The following is a 24158-nucleotide window of genomic DNA, read 5'->3' as shown; positions in this document are numbered from 1 at the left end:
AAAAAGTCTTAGTCATGGTACCATGACAGTAAAGAACTCTGAAAGATGGTCTTCGGGTGATCACAATTAAAACATAGCAAAACTTCAACCTCTGTGGTCTTACCTGTAACACTGCATTGTTACACGTAACATTTCATAGCGTTTCCATGACTTGAGATTTATGGTGCCGTCAGTTTTAGTATCATGCTTTACAGCCATAGAAAGAAAAGTTTGTGCTTCCCATTTGTTGTTGAGTAGGGGATGGCTGCTATGTATAGCTATGTAGAGGTTAGGATTTTTGAGGAAGGCTTGCTACTCTAATTCTATCAAACCTAGGAGAGAATCTTCTTTTCACTTGTGAACATTTCCTTAACATTTACAGTGTTAATTTTTCCAGGGAAGCATCCATTCTCGAGGGTCACTGCAGGAAGGATTTTCCTGGCTCGGCTTGCGGCTGGTCATTGACACAAGTCCCTTAAGTCATATGTGCATATAAACCACCAGGGGTTTTTGCAAGGGTTAGGGGAGGTATATTAAATGTGGTACATAATAGGTACTCAATGAATGATCCACAAACATTTTGATTGCATTAGTCTAGTTTGTGTTTTTGGGCCAGTGAATCTGTATTGTTAGAAAAATAAATGGCCACTGGTTTATGGTCAGTTCCCACTCTCCTTCATCCTCCGGCAGGCAGCCTTACTATCTGAGTGGCACCTCATCATAGCTACTAGAGCAGGGCAGCTCTGCTTTAATACTCTTTATTCCATTCCCCTTTCTCCTTCAAACTCCCCCACCTATCCCATGGATCTCTCCCTTAAGTCCTGGTTGGAGTCTCCAATAGCAAGAATGGCAGTAGGCTGGGGAGAAAGAAAAGGAAAGAATGAACACTTTCAATGTTTCTACTTCATGGGTGACATTGACCTAGGACTTTACATGCACAACTTTACTTTGGCTTTTATAACACCCATGTGGAGTGATGAATTTTTTCTACTTTTATAGACAAAAGACCTAAGATTTAGTTACATAATTTGTCCCCAAATTAAATGGTTTATCCTTTTAATATGCTTCTCCTGTGAGAAAAATTCTGCCAGTTAAGATGAGAGAAGTTGGTTGGGAGCAACTTGAGGAGGCCCTTCCTTGAGTTTCAGTTTGATTTAGCACTGTGTTCCAATAGTAATATTGGTAGCAGTAGGAGTAACAGCAATGAGAGTGGTCACAGACCAGGAATAATAATAGTAACAGTAGTAATGGCGGGAGTAGAAATCTCAGAAATAGCATGCCTCAATCTGTTGACAGGGTTCAATATTCAACTTGCTATCTTTTCAGCATTCCTGTTTTAAATGCCCAAACCATACCATTTGGGTCACCGGGCTGACAGATTTGAATTTATTTTGTTTCCAGGGAGCCTCTGAACACTGGCCGGGACTTAGTATTTTTATTTCCTTTTTTAACTCTAACACTAACAAAGCGTAATTGTGATCTTATTCAGAGCTGCATGTGACACTCATCCCCAACATATCCAAGGACCCACATGTGAATGTCTGACAGCAAAGGGTTTGGACGTCAGACCCCTGAGTGTTCACCCAGTACCCACTGATCACAGTGTGAGTGTGTCTCACCTCCAGAGTGTGGGGCCAAACAGCTCTGGGAATGCCCAGCAGTTCCCATGCTTGCCAAGTTCTTTGTGCTGTGATCCATGTAAGACTTATGTCTTGGGAGCCCCTAAATTGGTGTAGCACACAGTCTGTGTATCATCTCCTCTGAAAGACTTTAGGTTTCCTAGTTCCCTTCCTAAATGGATCTTCAGACTTTTAAAGTATTTATTTATTTATTTATTTGTAAGACAAGGCAACAGGCCCCTTCATCCTATTGCTGCACTTTGCTGTTGCTGGAGGGAGATGAAGTCTTACAATTATGAATTTCAGAATAGAACTTGATTATATTAACCGCCTAACAATAAAAGAGAAATAAACTCATGTGGATGTGAGTCTTTTTGAATATCCATTCTCTTTCAATTCTTTCACTTGAAAAGTGAGGGGCAAAATCAGAAACGTAGCCTGAGATTAACAAAAGCTTCCCAGTGACATGGGATTGTCTCAGCCTGAGAGGGAAAACTCTGATATTCTTCCCAAGGGAACAATCAGGACCTCACCTTCCTTCTCGAGATAAGCCAGGTGCTTTACTCCAGAGCAGGAATTTCTTTTTCTCAAATCCCACCCCCTCCACAGTAAGTCATCTTTTATGCTACAAGGAAGTAAGTGTCGCTGAGCTGCTTAACCTGTCCTTGCCATTGGAGGGGCAGTATCTCTCAGAGGACACCCTAGCTCAGTGGCATGTAAAACTGACTCCCAGTCAGCTGAGCCTGCACATCAGCTGCCGACATGATTGGCAGTCGCTGATGGCTTGTAAAAAACCAGCACACACCCAGAGGGAGCTGTGTCCTTTCTAAAGTGGATCCCTCTTTCATATTCCAAGTTGACTTGGAAGTCATCACCGGTTGCCTGGAACATAGTAGGCTCTCAGCAAATACATGGTGCCTGAACAAATGAAGATGTATTCACAACTCAGTTTTTGTGCCAAAGATATTTTTCAGTTTTAATAATTTATGGTCAAAAGCTAAGACATAATACATTACCATGGGGATTTCTTTTCACTTGTTTTATCTTAGACAAAATGGTTATTTAAAAAGAAGCTTTTGGAGGCCTTTCTAATTATATTCCTCACTGAATCATATGTTTACAGGGATTTTAACTATTAGGTCCAGAACTGCCTCCAGAATTCTAAGCCAATGAATGACCCACCTTGGCATAAGTGATTATTGGTTCAACATATATTCAAAATGTATCAGATAAACAATCCTACCTTCTTCTCTGTGTGCACTTGAGCAAATCATTCAGGGTCTCTGGGTCTCATTTTCTTTATTTCTCAAGGGTAAAATTGGGTTTGATGAGTTCCAAGGACCCTGACAGCTCTAATTCTCATACATTTGGCAGAATGCTGGCAAAGGAATCCTCAAATTACTAGTTGCTCTTTCACTGTGGTGAGCCTCTTAAAGACTTTGCCCTTCATTTTCCCTTTCTTCCCAGCCTGACTGTCTCACCAGTAGGAAATGTTTTGTGCTTGGCACTTACAAGGGTTTTTTTTCTGTCTCTTCCCACACTAACCCTATTGCTGTCTCATGGTTTGTAAATACTTCCAAGAAACACATGCTCAAACACGTTGATAATTTGCAGGCTAGCTACATATGCCACCAAACTGTTAGATTTTTGAGGGTAAAAAATATGCCTGATTTCTTGTGATATTTAGGCACCCAGCACAGTGCCAGGAAACCAGTAGAGACCAGCACTACTCACGTATGGATCAAAGATCCCACACCAGAAGCTTGTTTAAAGGCTGCCAATTCCTCAGCCCACTACAGGGCTGTGTAATCAAAATCTGCATAGGTGGGGCCCAGGAATCAGCATTTTTACAAGCACCCTAGGTGGTCCCTCTGTACCCTGAGGCTTGAGAGCCTCTGCAGTACACAGTCAATAAACATATGCTGAATACTGAATGAACATTTCCAAAGAAAGGGAAACTTACCCCTCTCCTCAGCAAAGGTCTTAGATTCACAAAGACAACACCAGGGAGAAAAGGAATAAAGGCACGGAAGAAAATACAGTGCACTTAACCCAGGAGCTCTTATGTGTCTGCTGCAAAAGAACCCCTCTGCTCTCTTAGGAAAAAAGCAAAGCAAGGCTCAGTTCCTCTGAGGTTAGTGCAATCACTACATGACTTGTTCAACTCACTGTCACTTTCAACTTATTCATTAAGGCTGGTTCTTCCCTTACCTCCAAGTGACAACTCAAGGAAGTCCTGTAACGTCCCTGGCTACTGCTAGGTAATATAAACACTAGTTTGCTTTAATAAGTAGAATGCAGAGACCCAGGTAATAGTCAAAACTCCAACTTGGGGCCAGTTACAATGGCTCACACCTGTAATCCCAGCACTTTGGAGGGCTGAGGCGGGAGGATGACTTGAGCCCAGGAGTTTGAGACCACCCTGGGCAACATAGTGAAACCCCGTCTCCAAAATAATTGCAAAATTAGTTGGATGTGGTGGTGCATGCCTGAGGTCCCAGGTAGTAGAGGGTCTGAGGCAGGAAATCATTTGAGCTTGGGAGTTTGAGGCTGGGATGAGCCATGATCATACCAATGCACCTCAACCTGGTGACAAAGGGAGACCCTGCCTCAAAAAAACAAAACAAAACTCCAATTCGATTTGAGGTTTCAGACTCCTTCACCTCCCACATCCTACATCTCAACCAAATTGTAAGCCTGTAACTGGGAAAGGAAATCTCTTTGTTCCCCACCTACAATTTCAGTTCCCCCTCCTCTATCTTTAGTTTCTGACCCTTTCAGAGAAAAAGAAAGCAGGGACATTCCTACTGACGAGCACTACTGTTGGCTGGCTTCACATTCATTGGACTTGGAGATATTTACAGATGACTCTTTCTGGGGGATAGTATTGTGGTTTTTTTGGAAACCTCCCAATCCTGGCCTCTCAAATACAGATCCTTTAATGTGGGTGATGCCCTACCTCTAAATTCTCCATGCTGAGATATGTTCGCCCCTGCACAGGACTCTCTCAGACACAATCTCAGGTGAGGACTCTCTCAGACACAATCTCAGGTGAGGACTCTCTCAGACACAATCTCAGGTGGGCCACACTAGGGTTTTGTCACACATGTGGCCCACATCCAGCCCCGAGGAGGTTCTCATGCAAGCCTCAAGTGCCAGCCACCAGGGCCACAGTCTCTCCTTAGCCTCCCTGTTAGAGCAGCTAACCAGCCTGTCTTTTTACCTGTGGCATTTTCCAACAGGAGGCAAACACAGGTCTGATGTGACCCCCTACTGTAGGAACACAAAGCAGCTCCATGGAAGTCCCCTTTTCTTGGCATAAAATGAAGAGGAAAGAGCCCCTACTCCTTCAGAGAATGGAACTCACGGAACACCAATAGCTCTTTCCAAAATTACTATTTAAAATCATGTTTCTGTATAACATAAACAAAGCATTAAGAGATGTCTACCTAATTCTCAGACAGCCTCTTTGCATCTTGGTTCAGCAATGCACTATAGTGTCTTATCTTAAGGCCCATAACAGATTGAGACTAGGCTAGACTATTTAAACATGACTTTAAGCCAGCTCAGAGGGTAACCTCCCATCAGATAATATGGCTTACACCTTGAACTCACTCAGAATGAACCTCCATGGGGCAGAGGGGCTTTAACTCTTCCCACCTGGGAGGTCCAGAGGCTAGATAAGAATTCTCAAGACCTGACTGAAGAGAATAAAAAACATCAAGCAGCCAGAGTTCCCTCAACCACCTGTGGCCCACCTTCCAGATTCTGAAGCTCCATCGGAAGACCTACCTCTCCCCATCAGTGGATGCCAGGAAGGGCCGTATGTCTCAGGGACAGATGCCCTTCATCTGGACCTGTAGCCTGGTCCGCTGCAGATGCTGTCAGTCATCAGGTGGGCAGGTGTCTCTGGATGAACTTCAGAGGAGTCTGAAATCTTCTGAGAAATTATGTTAAATTTATAAGTATAAAAACGTCTCTCGGTAAAGGGTACATATATTTTTTATCAGACTGTCAAAGGGGTTCATAATCCCAAAAGTGCTTTTGCAGCCCTAGAGTTTCAGCATGGTCTGAACTAGGACAGTAGTGTTCTAATGTTGGCTAACAACTATTAATATAAAAGACATACAGTAGTTGCTGCTTTTCTGAGGTGACACATGTTCCAACACCCCCAGTGGTTACCTGAAGCTACAGATAGTACTGAACTCTCTATATACTATGCTTTTTCCTATTCATACATACCTATAAAGTTTAGCTTATAAATTGGGCATAGTAAGGGATTAACAACAGCAATTTTTGGTCGAGTGCAGTGTCCCATGCCTGTAATCCCAGGACTTTGGGAGGCTGAGGTGGGAAGATTGCTTGAGGCCAGGAGTTGGAGACCAGCCTGGCCAACATAGTGAGACCCTGTATCAACCAAAAATTTAAAAAATAAGCCAGGCATGGTGGCATGCACCTCTAGTCCCAGCTACTTGGGAGACTGAAGTGGGAGGATCGCTTGATCCCAGGAAGTCAAGGCTGCAGTGAGCCATGATCACACCACTGCCCTCCAGCCTAGGCCACAGAGTGAGCTCTTGTCTCAAAAATAAATAAATAACAGTTCTTCTATTACATAGTACAATTATAACATAACAATATACTGTAATAAAAGCTGTGTGAATGTGGTCTCTCACTCCCTCTCTCAAAATACTGTAATCTTTTCAGACCCCAGGTTACTGAAACCGAGGAAAGAAAAACCACAGATAAGGAAGCACTACTGTATGTACCATAACCAGGGCATCACTTCATTACACCTACTATGTGTAAATGGGAGTGGAAGAGGCTGCCCAGAAAAAAGAGCTGAACTTTGAAAGAAGGATAGGACCATGACAGAGGGAAACAGAAGGAGGGGAAACTAAGGGGTCATTTCAGAAAGCAGAACAAATCATGAGCAAAAGCCAGCTGTGAGTATGAAATGACATACAATGGGCACCCAGAAGAATGTTGGCAGCTAAAACCTGAAAGTAGGCTTGGAGCAGAGTCGTGAAGGGTTTTGATGTGAAGGGAGAGGATGCGTACTTTTTCTGGAGATGTGGGCAGACAGTGAAAATTATTAACCAAGAAGAAATATTGACATATCTCCTTGTGCTTGAGCATTTGCATGTCTATTTTCCCGGATAGGATGTGAATGAAGTGCGGGAAGGCAGAATCACAGTTGAAGTTATGTTTATAAGTTCAATTGCCTGCACATTCCCCAGCATAACACAGGGGCTTAATACATTTTTAGAGTAAGGAGAGAAGATGCATTGAAAGGAAGGGAGGAAAATGGAGGAGGAAGAAAGGAGGAAGAGAGAGGGAGAAAGAGAGGTAGGGGAGGAGGGAGCTGTACTTTAAGAAAAAAAAATTATTTTTATATATATATATATAGAGAGAGAGAGAGAGAGAGAGAGAGAACAGAAGACTATTATGTAGGTCCAGACAATGAGAGCCTTCATGAAGTAAGTATCTTATAGTTTGGAGTTGCTATCTTGCCATAAAACTCAAATTCTCATCCTCCTCTAAATAGCTTTTCTATAAACTGTTTGAAATTAGTGTTAAATGTTCTAATTCATTGTGAGTAGAAGGGATCTGTGAGTTGCTTTACCTGCCCTGTTAGCGAATCTGTGCTCATCCATCCTATACTTTTGCCTGGTTCCCCTTAGGGACAGAGCATGCAATTGCAGATGGCCAAGAGTGGAGTGTGGTCAGCGGAAGAGAAGTGAGTAACTGACCCACGGGCCTCACATGCACCGTACGCTTCGGCCCTTCTGCCGCCCGCTCGCTCAACAGGGCAATGTGTTTGTTATGCCTGGCTGACTTTTACATCCTGCCAGCCCAGACATACTAAAAACCTGACCTTCAACTCAAACCCTCTTAATCCATATGCTCTATTATGTGTCTCTCCAGATTGAGTGGAATTTGGGTCAGCCCTTGGTTAGGATGACATTTTTCACTCCTCTAAGATTATGATTTAATCTGTCCATCTCAGACCTACCTGCAGTACTTTTCTGTTTATCCAGATAACCTTTCAGGGCTCTCTAAGCTTGTCATTTCCTCTTTGACCACATTTCATATACATATTTCCTGCTGAATTCCTATAGCACACCTTCAAATCCTGAATTCTTAAGTGTTGTTCATTCACTTCCTTTAGTAACTTGCTAGTTCATAAAATTATTTTACAGAATTTTTAGGATATGGCTCCAGATGCATCCAGGTGGCTGCCTTGGCCTGTACAGTTATATATTTTCAAAAAAGGAACACAAGAATTTGATTTTTTAGAAAAATAAATCTATACCATTCCCCCAAATTAACTGCAGCTCCTTGCAGGCTCAGAGGTCACATGATTTAGAGGTAGTCTCCTAGAACCCTGAGCAGTGGATCTTGTGAACCTCAGAAATTCTCCAATGATCTCTCTACTTTTGTGAACTTAACCAAAACAACCACATGATACATGTTAGGTAAGAAGAATAAGCTGAAGTCATCAAGTGGCCAATCAAATTACAGCTCCCAACAATTATAATTCCTAATTATTTAGTGAACATCTGCTATATGCAGGTTGCTGAGAGAGAAGACAGGAAGATTTAAAAAAAAAAAAAAAAAAAAAAAGTCCTGCATAAAAATGGTTACTTTCCTTAGGGAGCTAATTGGTAAAAGAACCATCCAAGGACACATTAATTGTGGTGCAATTCACAACAAGATGTTCCCTCATAGAATTTCGGGAGAGGGGGCCGTTCATTCTGGCTGCCATGGATCCCAGCAAGTTCCAGTTCCCACGCAGGGTCATGTTGCCAAACCTTCTGGAAGTGTGGTTGTGTTTTGTTTTGTTTTTAAGAAAAATGGCCAATGCGTATTTTGTGGAGGCTCTCCTGATTTTTCATTCTTGTCAACCAATTCAAGCTTTTTTGAAGCCCTGATTCCATGTGTGGAAGCAGGACATTCCCATCTGCTGGCTGTGGATGGCCATGGACCATCAGCTTCTAGCTCTGGACCAGAAGTGAGGTTCTCAGAAGAGGTCAGGGTGTTTCTAGAAAAGTGGGTTGAAGTCAGAGTGCCCTCCCTCATTATCTAATATTGGGCTGAGCACTATGGTTTAATTCCTTGTGCTGAGAGATATCATATTTCCTACTTTTAAAAAAATTAATAGGATAATCCTATCTGTGTTTTGCAAAGATAATTCTGGTGGCAGATAGGCACTTGGCAAATGGCTTGATAACATTCGTTAATTTAATGAATGAGAGAGAGAGTGAGGAAGGCAAGAGATTAGAGGACAGTTAAGAGGCCCTTGAACCACCAGGGATGGTGGCTCACACCTGTAATCCTAGCACTTTGGGAGGCTGAGGCAGGTAATCACCTGAGGTCAAGAGTTTGAGACCAGCCTGGCCAACATGGTGAAACATCTCTACTAAAAATACAAAACTTATTCAGGCCTGGTGGCGGGTGCCTCTAATCCGAGCTACTTGGGAGGCTGAGGCAGGAGAATTGCTCAAACCCAGGAGGCAGAGCTTGCAGTGAGCCAAGATAGCGCAACTGCACTCAAGCCTGGGCGACAAAAGCAAAACTCCATCTCAAAAAAAAAAAAAACAAAAAAGGGCTCTTGCAATGATGCAGGCAAGACATAATGAGGTTAAAGGGAAATGAAAATGGAAAAGAAGTGACAAATATGGAAACCATCTGAGGGGCAGAGTGAGACCTTTGTGGAGGTCACTAATGTGGTTCACCAAACTTCCCTGGTTCTCCCCCTCTCTGAGAGTTGACGCTTTGCCACTTCCTGGTCTCCTTGCATTCAAGTGGTGCCACGTGACCAGTGCTGGCCAATGAGTTTCAAGAGAACGTGATGGGGACTACTTCTGGCCCAGAGCATTTAATTTCCACCCTCAAAAGCTCTCTTTCCTTCTGGTAATGTTCAAGATAGTAGGTGCTCCACCAGCTTGGCCACCTAAGTGACTACAATGAGCGAGCCCCCTGATGATTTAGGACACGTAAAGAAGTAAACTGTACTGGGATTTCGAGGTTACTTGTTACCAGAGCATAACCTAACCTATCCTGACTGATCCATTTCTGTTTGCCCCTTTTGTCCACATTGCAGTAGACAAAGTAAAAATAATATTGTTTTACTTCTCATAAGCAAGACCAACCATCCTGGCCGAAATCCATGAGACATTTGCAGAAAACATTTGTAATTATATAGGTGATGCAACCATATTACATCCTAGCCCCATTAGTAGTCCAGTATTCTATTGTTTTTTAGGAATTTTCTCAGGATTCTATTTTCGATGACCCTTTTCTCACAGCAGAGTATAGAATTAATGTAATTGTTTTGTTAAAACTGTCAGTTGCCTTCTTTTTAGCTTAGTACATATGAAAGCCTTTAAAATGAATGCATGAATTGAATGACTGATTTGCACATCAATACAAAATAACCAAATTATTTATCCAGTATCTTCATAATCCTACTAAAGAATTCTATTGTAGAGATAGAAAGAGAAAATAAGAGTGAGAATAATAATAATATTTATGATATGAGTAACTTTTACCATTTAACACGAGTAACATTTTGCTATACAATTAAAATCATTTTTATTTCAGGTTTCTTCTCAAAGAATCTGGAACAGAATTACAAATCTGGCAAAGGTATATTTTGAATCCTATATCTCAAAATATAAAGAGGTGTAGCTTAAGAGAAAGTATCACAATTTATTGTGTATCCCAAGCAAAGCTAGGATCCACGTGGTCCTAGAATCATGTCTTAGATTTCATCTGTAAAGTGAGGAAATATATGCTATCTCCTCTTCTTAAAAACTAAGCAAGAGCCAATGAATTACGATCTGGAAACCCTTTTTGGCAACCCTGAAGTTGTTGTGTAGGAATAAAATTTAATTGCCTGTTTAGGAACTTTAAAGTTCAGCCTAGATAAGAAAGATTCGTGGCGATATAAGGGCAATTAAAGAAAGAACATAGTCAGATCCTTAAAAAGAAGTCCCTTGCTGTATACTCCAGCTTCCACAGTCTTCCAAAGGAATCGGCCACCGCATCTTTGTCACTTAACTTTTTTTAATCTGAACTGACAGATCACTGGAGAATAACTGTAGGGAATAATCCCCACACTGGCACAGGGGGTGGATTAAATCAACCATGAAAATAAGCACTGGCCCATGTGTCTATAGCCTAAAAGAAATTTGAGTGAGCATAGTGCTGTGTTTAAACCAGGCACAGTAGCCACTGAATTGTCAGTAATGTTTTCTCCTACAAATCTCCATTTGAAGGGAAAGGCAAACACTGATCCTTTGATAGCCAGGGTGCATCTTGCTTTGTCTGCTTAATTTAAAGAATTATTTTATTAACGTAGGAATATAAACTGAGCATACTTCTCCCTTCCCCCCATACATGTAGCATAACTTTTAGTGAATATGGCTTATGGATTCTCTTCTACCTTAATTTTTATAAAAGTAAAAATATCCCTGGAAAACCCATGCTCAATAAATGTTAGCTATAATTTTAAACCTTTTAACCTCGAAGGTGGATTGGCCTTCTAAGAAGTCATCAAAGATGTAAATAGGTCTTTTTCACATTAATGGAGGAAAAATAATGTTATTGAATGTGATATGAGCACTTTTATGAGCTGCTTCCTATCTCACCCAAATGTATATTCTGTCCTTAAACTCGTTTGGTTTCAAAAAGACAATGAGGCATAGACAGTGAATCTCAGACTTCTCAGAAAAACAACAGCCACCACCACTTGATTATCCACGTATTGGAAAATTTGCAGAGCACAGAGAACTGATATCCAAGGAGAGTCCCATTGTGTCTGCCATGTTCTTCACCAATCCTCTGCCAAACTCTGTAAGGAAAGAATACTACCAGTTCTTCTATGAGTAAACTGTACTGGGATTTCGAGGTTGCTAGATTCTCTGAAGGATAAATTTGGTCCCATCTGCTGAGCAAACAGATTTCAAATCAAGAATCAGTGTTTCCATAAACAGTCTATGGATTCCTTTCAGGTTATCCAAACATCAGTTAAGCAAAATCAAGGAACCTGTAGAATCTATCCATCAGAATTCAATCAAAATGCCCACCTAAACCCTAGGAGTTCTAATTTTTTATTGTATTAACACCTGGAAAATACTTGCAATTTGATGGGAAAAGGCAGAAGAGGGTTATTTAAATTTTTTGTCTTAAAGAAGATCTTATTAAAATGTTTAGTATTGATAGAACTGCATTTTCTTCTTTAACTCATGCTGTAGGCTTATTCAAGGAGCAGAATTTCCACACCAAGCTCCTCACAGCTGAAAATCCATAACAATGATGCTTTCCTAGAGCCTGGGGAGAGTTCAGCTAAGCCCCAGGTTATCCTAGTTGGTCAGAAAAGTCCCAGCTCCAGTTTCCTACCTTTGCACACTTTAAGACCCTTTTTTGTGTTTCTTTCACCTTTCCTACCAGACTATCTGAAATACTTTGCCTTCATGAAAACCGTATTTATTTATTTATTTATTTTAATTTATTTATTATTATTATACTTTAAGTTGTAGGGTACATGTGCATAACGTGCAGGTTTGTTACATATGTATACTTGTGCCATGTTGGTGTGCTGCACCCATCAACTCGTCATTTACATCAGGTATAACTCCCAATGCAATCCCTCCCCCCTCCCCCCTCCCCATGATAGGCCCCGGTGTGTGATGTTCCCCTTCCTGAGTCCAAGTGATCTCATTGTTCAGTTCCCACCTATGAGTGAGAACATGCGGTGTTTGGTTTTCTGTTCTGGTGATAGTTTGCTAAGAGTGATGGTTTCCAGCTGCATCCATGTCCCTACAAAGGACAAAAACTCATCCTTTTTTATGGCTGCATAGTATTCCATGGTGTATATGTGCCACATTTTCTTAATCCAATCTGTCACTGATGGACATTTGGGTTGATTCCAAGTCTTTGCTATTGTGAATAGTGCTGCAATAAACATACATGTGCATGTGTCTTTATAGCAGCATAATTTATAATCCTTTGGGTATATACCCAGTAATGGGATGGCAGGGTCATATGGTACATCTAGTTCTAGATCCTTGAGGAATCGCCATACTGTTTTCCATAATGGTTGAACTAGTTTACAATCCCACCAACAGTGTAAAAGTGTTCCTATTTCTTCACATCCTCTCCAGCACCTGTTGTTTCCTGACTTTTTAATGATCGCCATTCTAACTGGTGTGAGATGGTATCTCATTGTGGTTTTGATTTGCATTTCTCTGATGGCCAGTGATGATGAGCATTTTTTCATGTGTCTGTTGGCTGCATGAATGTCTTCTTTTGAGAAATGTCTGTTCATATCCTTTGCCCACTTTTTGATGGGATTGTTTGTTTTTTTCTTGTAAATTTGTTTGAGTTCTTTGTAGGTTCTGGATATTAGCCCTTTGTCAGATGAGTAGATTGCAAAAATTTTCTCCTATTCTGTAGGTTGCCTGTTCACTCTGATGGTAGTTTCTTTTGCTGTGCAGAAGCTCTTTAGTTTAATGAGATCCCATTTGTCAATTTTGGCTTTTGCTGCCGTTGCTTTTGGTGTTTTAGACATGAAGTCTTTGCCCATGCCTATGTCCTGAATGGTACTACCTAGGTTTTCCTCTAGGATTTTTATGGTATTAGGTCTAACATTTAAGTCTCTAATCCATCTTGAATTAATTTTCGTATAAGGAATAAGGAAAGGATCCAGTTTCAGCTTTCTACTTATGGCTAGCCAATTTTCCCAGCACCATTTATTAAATAGGGAATCCTTTCCCCATTTCTTGTTTCTCTCAGGTTTGTCAAAGATCAGATGGCTGTAGATGTGTGGTATTATTTCTGAGGACTCTGTTCTGTTCCATTGGTCTATATCTCTGTTTTGGTACCAGTACCATGCTGTTTTGGTTACTGTAGCCTTGTAGTATAGTTTGAAGTCAGGTAGCGTGATGCCTCCAGCTTTGTTCTTTTGACTTAGGATTGTCTTGGAGATGCGGGCTCTTTTTTGGTTCCATATGAACGGTAAAGCAGTTTTTTCCAATTCTGTGAAGAAACTCATTGGTAGCTTGATGGGGATGGCATTGAATCTATAAATTACCTTGGGCAGTATGGCCATTTTCACGATATTGATTCTTCCTATCCATGAGCATGGTATGTTCTTCCATTCGTTTGTGTCCTCTTTGATTTCACTGAGCAGTGGTTTGTAGTTCTCCTTGAAGAGGTCCTTTACATCCCTTGTAAGTTGGATTCCTAGGTATTTTATTCTCTTTGAAGCAATTGTGAATGGAAGTTCATTCCTGATTTGGCTCTCTGTTTGTCTGTTACTGGTGTATAAGAATGCTTGTGATTTTTGCACATTAATTTTGTATCCTGAGACTTTGCTGAAGTTGCTTATCAGCTTAAGGAGATTTTGGGCTGAGACAATGGGGTTTTCTAAATATACAATCATGTCATCTGCAAACAGGGACAATTTGACTTCTTCTTTTCCTAACTGAATACCCTTGATTTCTTTCTCTTGCCTAATTGCCCTAGCCAGAACTTCCAACACTATGTTGAATAGGAGTGGTGAGAGAGGGCATCCCGGTCTTGTGCCAGTTTTCAAAGGGAATTTTTCCAGTTTTTGCCCATTCAGTATGATATTGGCTGTGGGTTTGTCATAAATAGCTCTTATTATTTTGAGGTACGTTCCATCAATACCGAATTTATTGAGCGTTTTTAGCATGAAGGGCTGTTGAATTTTGTCAAAAGCCTTTTCTGCATCTATTGAGATAATCATGTGGTTCTTGTCTTTGGTTCTGTTTATATGCTGGATTATGTTTATTGATTTGCGAATGTTGAACCAGCCTTGCATCCCAGGGATGAAGCCCACTTGATCATGGTGGATAAGCTTTTTGATGTGTTGCTGAATCCGGTTTGCCAGTATTTTATTGAGGATTTTTGCATTGATGTTCATCAGGGATATTGGTCTAAAATTCTCTTTTTTTGTTGTGTCTCTGCCAGGCTTTGGTATCAGGATGATGTTGGCCTCATAAAATGAGTTAGGGAGGATTCCCTCTTTTTCTATTGATTGGAATAGTTTCAGAAGGAATGGTACCAACTCCTCCTTGTACCTCTGGTAGAATTCAGCTGTGAATCCATCTGGTCCTGGACTTTTTTTGGTTGGTAGGCTATTAATTATTGCCTCAATTTCAGAGCCTGCTATTGGTCTATTCAGGGATTCAACTTCTTCCTGGTTTAGTCTTGGGAGAGTGTAAGTGTCCAGGAAATTATCCATTTCTTCTAGATTTTCCAGTTTATTTGCGTAGAGGTGTTTATAGTATTCTCTGATGGTAGTTTGTATTTCTGTGGGGTCGGTGGTGATATCCCCTTTATCATTTTTAATTGCGTCGATTTGATTCCTCTCTCTTTTCTTCTTTATTAGTCTTGCTAGCAGTCTGTCAATTTTGTTGATTTTTTCAAAAAACCAACTCCTGGATTCATTGATTTTTTGGAGAGTTTTTTGTGTCTCTATCTCCTTCAGTTCTGCTCTGATCTTAGTTATTTCTAGCCTTCTGCTAGCTTTCGAATGTGTTTGCTCTTGCTTCTCTAGTTCTTTTAATTGCGATGTTAGAGTGTCAATTTTAGATCTTTCCTGCTTTCTCTTGTGGGCATTTAGTGCTATAAATTTCCCTCTACACACTGCTTTAAATGTGTCCCAGAGATTCTGGTATGTTGTATCTTTGTTCTCATTGGTTTCAAAGAACATCTTTATTTCTGCCTTCATTTCGTTATGTACCCAGTAGTCATTCAGGAGCAGGTTGTTCAGTTTCCATGTAATTGAGCGGTTTTGATTGAGTTTCTTAGTCCTGAGTTCTAGTTTGATTGCACTGTGGTCTGAGAGACAGTTTGTTATAATTTCTGTTCTTGTACATTTGCTGAGGAGTGCTTTACTTCCAATTACGTGGTCGATTTTGGAGTAAGTATGATGTGGTACTGAGAAGAATGTATATTCTGTTGATTTGGGGTGGAGAGTTCTGTAGATGTCTATTAGGTCTGCTTGCTGCAGAGATGAGTTCAATTCCTGGATATCCTTGTTAACTTTCTGTCTCGTTGATCTGTCTAATGCTGACAGTGGAGTGTTGAAGTCTCCCATTATTATTGTATGGGAGTCTAAGTCTCTTTGTAAGTCTCTAAGGACTTGCTTTATGAATCTGGGTGCTCCTGTATTGGGTGCATATATATTTAGGATAGTTAGCTCTTCCTGTTGAATTGATCCCTTTACCATTATGTAATGGCCTTCTTTGTCTCTTTTGATCTTTGATGGTTTAAAGTCTGTTTTATCAGAGACTAGTATTGCAACCCCCGCTTTTTTTTGTTCTCCATTTGCTTGGTAAATCTTCCTCCATCCGTTTATTTTGAGCCTATGTATGTCTCTGCGTGTGAGATGGGTCTCCTGAATACAGCAGACTGATGGGTCTTGACTCTTTATCCAGTTTGCCAGTCTGTGTCTTTTAATTGGAGCATTTAGTCCATTTACATTTAAGGTTAAGATTGTTATGTGTGAACTTGATCCTGCCATTATGATATTAACTGGTTATTTTGCTCGTTAGTTGATACAGTTTCTTCCTAGCCTCAATGGTCTTTACATTTTGGCATGTTTTTGAAATGGCTGGTACCTGTTGTTCCTTTCCATGTTTAGTGCTTCCTTCAGGGTCTCTTGTAAGGCAGGCCTAGTGGTGACAAAATCTCTAAGCATTTGCTTATCTGTAAAGGATTTTATTTCTCCTTCACTTATGAAACTTAGTTTGGCTGGATATGAAATTCTGGGTTTAAAATTCTTTTCTTTAAGAATGTTGAATATTGGCCCCCACTCTCTTCTGGCTTGTAGAGTTTCTGCCGAGAGATCTGCTGTTAGTCTGATGGGCTTCCCTTTGTGGGTAACCCGACCTTTCTCTCTGGCTGCCCTTAAGATTTTTTCCTTCATTTCAACTTTGGTGAATCTGGCAATTATGTGTCTTGGAGTTGCTCTTCTCGAGGAGTATCTTTGTGGCGTTCTCTGTATTTCCTGGATTTGAATGTTGGCCTGCCCTACTAGGTTGGGAAAGTTCTCCTGGATGATATCCTGAAGAGTGTTTTCCAACTTGGTTCCATTTTCCCCCTCACTTTCAGGCACCCCAATCAGACATAGATTTGGTCTTTTTACATAATCCCATACTTCTTGCAGGCTTTGTTCATTTCTTTTTCTTCTTTATTCTTTTGGTTTCTCTTCTCGCTTCATTTCATTCATTTGATCCTCAATCGCAGATACTCTTTCTTCCAGTTGATCGAGTCGGTTACTGAAGCTTGTGCATTTGTCACGTATTTCTCGTGTCATGGTTTTCATCTCTTTCATTTCGTTTAGGACCTTCTCTGCATTAATTACTCTAGCCATCAATTCTTCCACTTTTTTTTCAAGATTTTTAGTTTCTTTGCGCTGGGTACGTAATTCCTCCTTTAGCTCTGAGAAATTTGACGGACTGAAGCCTTCTTCTCTCATCTCGTCAAAGTCATTCTCCGTCCAGCTTTGATCCGTTGCTGGTGATGAGCTGCGCTCCTTTGCCGGGGGAGATGCGCTCTTATTTTTTGAATTTCCAGCTTTTCTGCCCTGCTTTTTCCCCATCTTTGTGGTTTTATCTGCCTCTGGTCTTTGATGATGGTGATGTACTGATGGGGTTTTGGTGTAGGTGTCCTTCCTGTTTGATAGTTTTCCTTCTAACAGTCAGGACCCTCAGCTGTAGGTCTGTTGGAGATTGCTTGAGGTCCACTCCAGACCCTGTTTGCCTGGGTATCAGCAGCAGAGGCTGCAGAAGATAGAATATTTCTGAACAGCGAGTGTACCTGTCTGATTCTTGCTTTGGAAGCTTCCTCTCAGGGGTGTACTCCACCCTGTGAGGTGTGGGGTGTCAGACTGCCCCTAGTGGGGGATGTCTCCCAGTTAGGCTACTCAGGGGTCAGGGACCCACTTGAGCAGGGAGTCTGTCCCTTCTCAGATCTCAGCCTCCGTGTTGGGAGATCCACTGCTCTCTTCAAAGCTGTCAGACAGAGTCGTTTGCGTCTGCAGAGGTTTTGGCTGCATTTGTTATTGCCCTGTCCCCAGAGGTGGAGTCTACAGAGACAGGCAGGTTTCCTTGAGCTGCTGTGAGCTCCACCCAGTTCGAGCTTCCCAGCAGCTTTGTTTACCTACTTAAGCCTCAGCAATGGTGGGCGCCCCTCCCCCAGCCTCGCTGCTGCCTTGCCGGTAGATCACAGACTGCTGTGCTAGCAATGAGGGAGGCTCCGTGGGTGTGGGACCCTCCCGGCCAGGTGTGGGATATGATCTCCTGGTGTGCCTGTTTGCTTAAAGCGCAGTATTGGGGTGGGAGTTACCCGATTTTCCAGGTGTTGTGTGTCTCAGTTCCCCTGGCTAGGAAAAGGGATTCCCTTCCCCCTTGCGCTTCCCAGGTGAGGCAATGCCTCGCCCTGCTTCAGCTCTGGCTGGTCGGGCTGCAGCAGCTGACCAGCACCGATCGTCCGGCACTCCCCAGTGAGATGAACCCAGTACCTCAGTTGAAAATGCAGAAATCACCGGTCTTCTGTGTCGCTCGCGCTGGGAGTTGGAGACTGGAGCTGTTCCTATTCGGCCATCTTGCTCCGCCCCCTGAAAAAACTGCATTTATTAAGAAATTCAGGCCGGGTGCAGTGGCTCACACCTATAATCCCAGCACTTTAGGAGGCCGAGGTGGGCATATCACAAGGTCAGGAGATCGAGACCATCCTGGCTAACATGGTGAAACCCTGTCTCTATTAAAAATACAAAAAATTAGCCTGACATGGTGGCGGGCACCTGTAGTTCCAGCTACTTGGGAGGCCGAGGCAGGAGAATGGTGTGAACCCGGGAGGCAGAGCTTGCAGTGAGCCGAGATCATGCCACTGCACTCCAGCTTGGGCGACACAGGGAGACTCCGTCTCAAAAAAAAAAAAAAAAAAAAAACAGAAATTCATATGCATATACCTACTTAACACATACTTACATTTTAACACATGTATATTTTTTATCTATCAAGGATGATTATTACCTTCAAAGTTTCTCTTTAGTGTGAATTTGCCAGTTTCATCACACTGGATAAGCTTGACATATGAATTAACACATGCAGTCTTATTAGGAGTAAACAAGAATTTCATTAGGCAAGCTAGGTATGTTGGTACATGCCTGTAGTCCCAGCTACTCTGAGAGGATCGCTTGAGGCCAGGAGATCAAGGCCAGGCAGGGCAACAGAGTGAGACCCCCCCCTACTATAAAAAAGAAAAAGAATTGTATTAAGTTTATTTTATATTGAAAATAGTTCATCATGTCCTCCAGACATCCTGATATAAAATATATAAATCATATATATATAAAATTATATGTGTGTGTATATATATAGACATATGTATAAAATTTCTTCATTTATAAAATGCTCATGTCTGACAACAAAGACAGTGACCTTCAGGTTATTTCTAAGTGGGCCCTCCCAATAATATTAGTTCCATATATGTATGCATTAGTTTGTGTCAAAAAAAAAAAAAAAGATGGCATTCCAAGGTCAAATGAGTTTGGTTGGTATTGGATAGAAAATGTTAATCACGTTTCTTTAATGCTGAAATTCTACCCATTAATATTCTAATGCTCACTGGATTTCCAAAAATAGGATGAAACATCCAGTATCTCCAAAATAATTTTTTTGGCCATTGGACGCTTTTTTTTCATGGAGCATATGTGGGAGCTAGCATCCTGTGGAATAGTCCTAGGGAATATTTCTTCATCTATCAGGAACAAATGTCCATTGTTGACTTTTCAAAAGAAGGTTCACGCCACAGTTGGTATCATCAGTGGAGCCAAAGATGAATTTGGTCCCGTATAGGGTCTAGATCTCAGCCTAGGGCAACAAACTCAATTTAATTAGTGTCCTAGGCTGGATCAGAATATCACAATGCTGACTCAAACTGAAGAAGACAGATTATAAAACCAGAATGCCCGTTTTAATTTACAAAGAGAAATATAATTGTCAAGGGGCACTAATATTATTGCCCTTTGGTCAACACCTTCTCTGCTTATAAAGGATGATTCCATGAAAATCCTTATCATGTCAGAAGGTTACAAGATGAGTATAAATACAGGACTTGACACGTCAATTTCTTCAGAGATATAATGGCCACATGTGTCTACACAGTGGGATATGCCTGCCAGTTGGACTAGATAGGGCATGGCCTCTGACCATCACTCCAACCTCAGAATTGGCTTCTCTGATGCCATCTTTCTGTACTTCCAGTAATGACTAACCTTCATCTGATAGACATTTAGTTTCTGTCAATATGTTAAAACCTTCACCAATTCAAGGATATTTAGATATACTAGACAGAAACAATGTCTAGTCCATGCAGAAGAGATGAAATAACCAGTGTCCCAATATTATTTTATCCCATGTGTATAATTGCTCATATCACTGTGAGACTATAAGCAGCAAATAAATGGGAAGCCATCTGTGTCTTTAACATGGCTTGGTGTAATATATATATTATATATAACATTGTAAATATGTATAAAATATAATTATATGGTATATAATATTATAAATATATATAATATATATATACTTTGATTCTTAGAAGTTATTTGATTCTTAGGCACGGAAGTCGCTTCCCCCTTACGGAAAGTCAAAATGTTTTGGAGTTTATGCCCAGTCCCCAGCTGGAATCAGTGACTGACTGGTGTTGGGAGGAGTCAAGGGAATAGATGGACCCTGTGAAGCAGGATAAACCCCAAGGTGTCATTTATGCTTCAGAGCTCCCTGGAATCAGGATGAGGCTGGGACTTGCCCTGAAATCCTGCCTTTGCTTGGCTTCTTGCCCTCTCATCCTGGTGTCCTCGCTCCTCTCCTGGTTTTTCCTGGGAGCCCTTTAAATCATTTGTGCTCAAATCCTTAGATCAGGGTCTGCATCTGAGAGAGTCTGATTTAGGAGTCTTACTTTATAAGGTTGTTGAAAAAACCAATGAAGAGATTAATGTCAAATGCTTAAAACAGTGCCTAAAATATAGGAATTTGCTGTTATCATATAAAATGTAGCGATAGTTTTGAAACTAATTTTTGTTTAAATTTTTTGTCAGTGTAATACATGCATGTGGTTAAAAATCAATTCAATCCGGAAGGCTTCTGAAAACATGCTAAGTTCTCAGCCATCCTCCTCTCCACCCTCAGGATTACTCCCTGGGGGAATCACATTTAACCATTTCTGGTTTTAGGCTTTCTGAGTTTACCTCCATATTTCCAAAGACTTCCAATTTATCTCTGTCTTTTATTAACTTGTTGTATCATCTGTTCATTTCCTGCTATGGAGTATGAGGGTTTAGTTCACTTACATCTCTCACTGTCTTTATCTCCCTGCTCTGAAGAGAAGCATAGCATTATTTTTAGTTAACTGCATAATTTTAAGTAGCATATTTAAGTCTCTATTTGTTCTGTCATCTACAGAGCCATCTCTTTACTCTCCATGTAGTGCTCCGTCCTCCTTTTCCCTCCTCCCTCCCACCAAGTTTTCCCTTCCACATAGTCAAAGATGATAGCTTTTGTGTTCTTGTGAAATCTTTCATGCTTTATTATTGTTAAAAATTGCAAGTCAGTAAACACTCTTGACTTTAATATAGCTACCTTATTATTTCCTGCAGAGCCAAAAAAATATGCAGTGATCAGGTGTTCCTCTCAGTGTGGATTTTAGTGCTACTCAAAGAAAACATCCAAGTGCATCATCCTTTCATACTCCACCAAGTGCTCAAAATCACACCACATTTTACTTTCAATTAAGGTATTTATTTTAGTTGACATTGAAATTGTCCACATTTATAGGTTACCATTTGATATTTCCATGCATATCTATGTTGTATTCATTATTTCGTGTATTTATCGTTTTCTCTTCTAGCTACTTTGTAATGTACAATACCTTACTGTTACCCATAGTCACCTTACTGTGCAACAGAACACCAGAACTTACTCCTCCTATCTAATTTTAGGTCTGTACCCATTGACCAAGCTTTGCCTCTCCTCCCCTGACCCTTCCCCACTCTCTGGTAACCACTGTTCTACTCTCTGCTTCTATGGCTTTTCTTTTTTAGATGCCACGTATGAGTGAGATCATGTCGTATTTGTCTCTTTGTGTCTGGTTTATTTCACTTAGCATAATGTCCTCCAGGTTCTTTTATGTTGCCACCAATGACAGAATTTCATTCATTTTATGGCTAAACAGTATTCCATGGTGTATATGTACCACATTTTCTTTATCCATTCACAGTTGCTGGACACTTAGGTTGATTCCATATCTTGGCTATTGTGAATAGTGCTGCAGTAAACATAGGGGTACAGATGTCTCTTTGATTATATTGATTTCATTGTCGTTGTATATATACCTCATAGCGGGATTGCTAGATCATATAGTAGTTCCATTTTAGACTTTTTGAGGAACCTCTATACTGTTCTCCACAAAGGCTGTCTTAGTTTGTAATCCCACCAATAGTATATAAGTGTTCCCTCTTCACATCCTCACCAACGCTTGTTTTCTTTTAGATAATAACCATTTTGACGGAGTGAGGTGGTATCTCACTCTGGTTTTGTTTTGTTGTTGTTGTTGTTGTTGTTGTTTTGAAACGGAGTCTCGCTCTGTCACTCAGGCTGCGGTGCAGTGGCATGATCTCGGCTCACTGCAACCTCCACCTCCTGGGTCCAAGCGATTCTCCTGCCTCAGCCTCCTGAGTAGCTGGGACTACAGGCACATGCCACCACGCCCAGCTAATTTTTGTATATTTTTTAGTAGAGACGGGGTTTCACCATGTTGGCCAGGCTAGTCTCGAACTCCTGACCTGAAGTGATCTGGCTGCCTCGGCCTCCCAGAGTGCTGGGATTGCAGGCATGAGCCACCGCGCCCGGCCTCACTCTGGTTTTGAATTGCATTTATTTTTGGATTTTAAAAGATCTTTATCTTTGGTGTCCTGCAGTTTCATGGGGAAATTGTCTAGGTGTGGATTGTTTTTCTTTCATCTTGGTTGGCATTCAGTAGACATCTGGAAGGACTGGGAAACGCAATGGAGAGCTCAGTGTTTTGGGGTGAGATTGTAGGCTGACTGGCTTTTTTAGGGTGAGAGGAGAAGCACTTTACTTTGGGGTGCCCACATCCACATTAGAATGGTTTCTCAATTTATTTCTCTTACTTTTTTTGAGATTTTAGGCCTAGGTGGGGTTATTCTGCAGGTGGAAATAGTGGGGAAGTCAGCTGTTCCCTAAAGAGACCTCAGCAAGCATCCCCTGGGACTCATGGGGCACTTGCCACCTCTTTTGAGTCCTTAGCCCCCGCCCCCAACAGTTTGCTGAGCAGGTGCAGCTCTCCTGGGGTAGTCCTGCATAGCTTCTTCATTCTGCTTTACAGGGAGCACTCATCCTTCGCTTCTTATCTTTCCTATTTAATGAGGCATCTAAAAGCTAATGTTATGTCTCAGACTTAACATGTCCTAAAACATTCCAGTAAGAGTGTGCCCTAAAATGTCAACAAAGGCAGTAGTGGTTGGTGAATTGCCCTAATTTCCAAAACAAAAGGCACTAAAGAACATTGGGTTATTTCCAGATGTCTATTTCTTTTCTTTCTAGCAATGATCAAATTGAAACAACGATCTTGTTTTAATTTTTTTTTTCCAATGGCAGAAAAATTTGTTTAAAAGAAATAGTCTCAGACCGGGCGTGGTGGCTCACACTTATAATCCCAGCACTTTGGGAGGCTGAGGCGGGCAGATCATGAGGTCAGGAGATTGAGACCATCCTGGCTAACATAGTGAAACCCCATCTCTACTAAAATGACAAAAAAATCCTTGCATGGTGGCACGCGCCTGTATTCCCAGCTACTCGGGAGGCTGAGGCAGGAGAATCGCTTGAACTCGGGAGGCGGAAGTTGCAGTGAGCCAAGATTGTGCCACTGCACTCCAGCCTGGGTGACAGAGTGAGACTTTGTCTCAAAATAAAAATAAAAATAAAAATAGTCTCAGTGTTGGGGAGCCGCGTTTGCAAGCTGGTCTGGTTGAAAGTCAAGGGAAAAGTCGCACTCTCCGCATTTGCTGCAGCTCCCTGTAGGACTGCTAGGAGCCCCAAGGGTAATGGCTCGCAATCCCCTAAGGTAGGTCTTTAGAATGCAGATTTTGCCCTACTCTCTGGAATCTAATTTCCTAACAAGCTCCCCTGGTGATTCTGGTCCACAATTTGAGATAGGCTGCTAGAGTTGGCAGAAACAATCAACCTAACAAAGAAGCTTGGGTGGCTCAGACAATACGAGGAAATGTGTAGGGATGTTTTCACTGGAAGAATTTATTTCTTTATTTTCCCCTGACATCTCAAGAGACACTTAGATCTCCACCTTAAATGCAAAAGAAGCAAAAAGGCAGATTAAGGACATGTGTAGCAATACTTCTAGAGCTGATAACACTGACTATATGTGAGATGGTCACACATCATAATCTCTGGGGCAGAATTGACTTTGCTTGTTTCGGGCGTT

The 24158-nt window shown here is 41.3% G+C and overlaps 1 protein-coding gene and 1 non-coding gene across 11 annotated transcripts in view; one reads left to right on the top strand and one right to left on the bottom strand.

Moving 5' to 3' along the window:
• Positions 1-24158, top strand: part of POU6F2 (POU class 6 homeobox 2) — a 496562-nt gene that overhangs the window by 331037 nt on the left and 141367 nt on the right. The window lies entirely within an intron of this gene.
• LOC123572648 (small nucleolar RNA SNORA20) lies at positions 19997-20110 on the bottom strand. Its single transcript, XR_006697201.1, has one exon. It is a non-coding gene; the product is annotated as a small nucleolar RNA SNORA20 (small nucleolar RNA).

Source organism: Macaca fascicularis, chromosome 3 (genome assembly GCF_037993035.2).
Source record: "Macaca fascicularis isolate 582-1 chromosome 3, T2T-MFA8v1.1".
Taxonomy (NCBI): Eukaryota; Metazoa; Chordata; class Mammalia; order Primates; family Cercopithecidae; genus Macaca; species Macaca fascicularis.
This window is presented reverse-complemented; position numbering and strand designations above follow the sequence as displayed.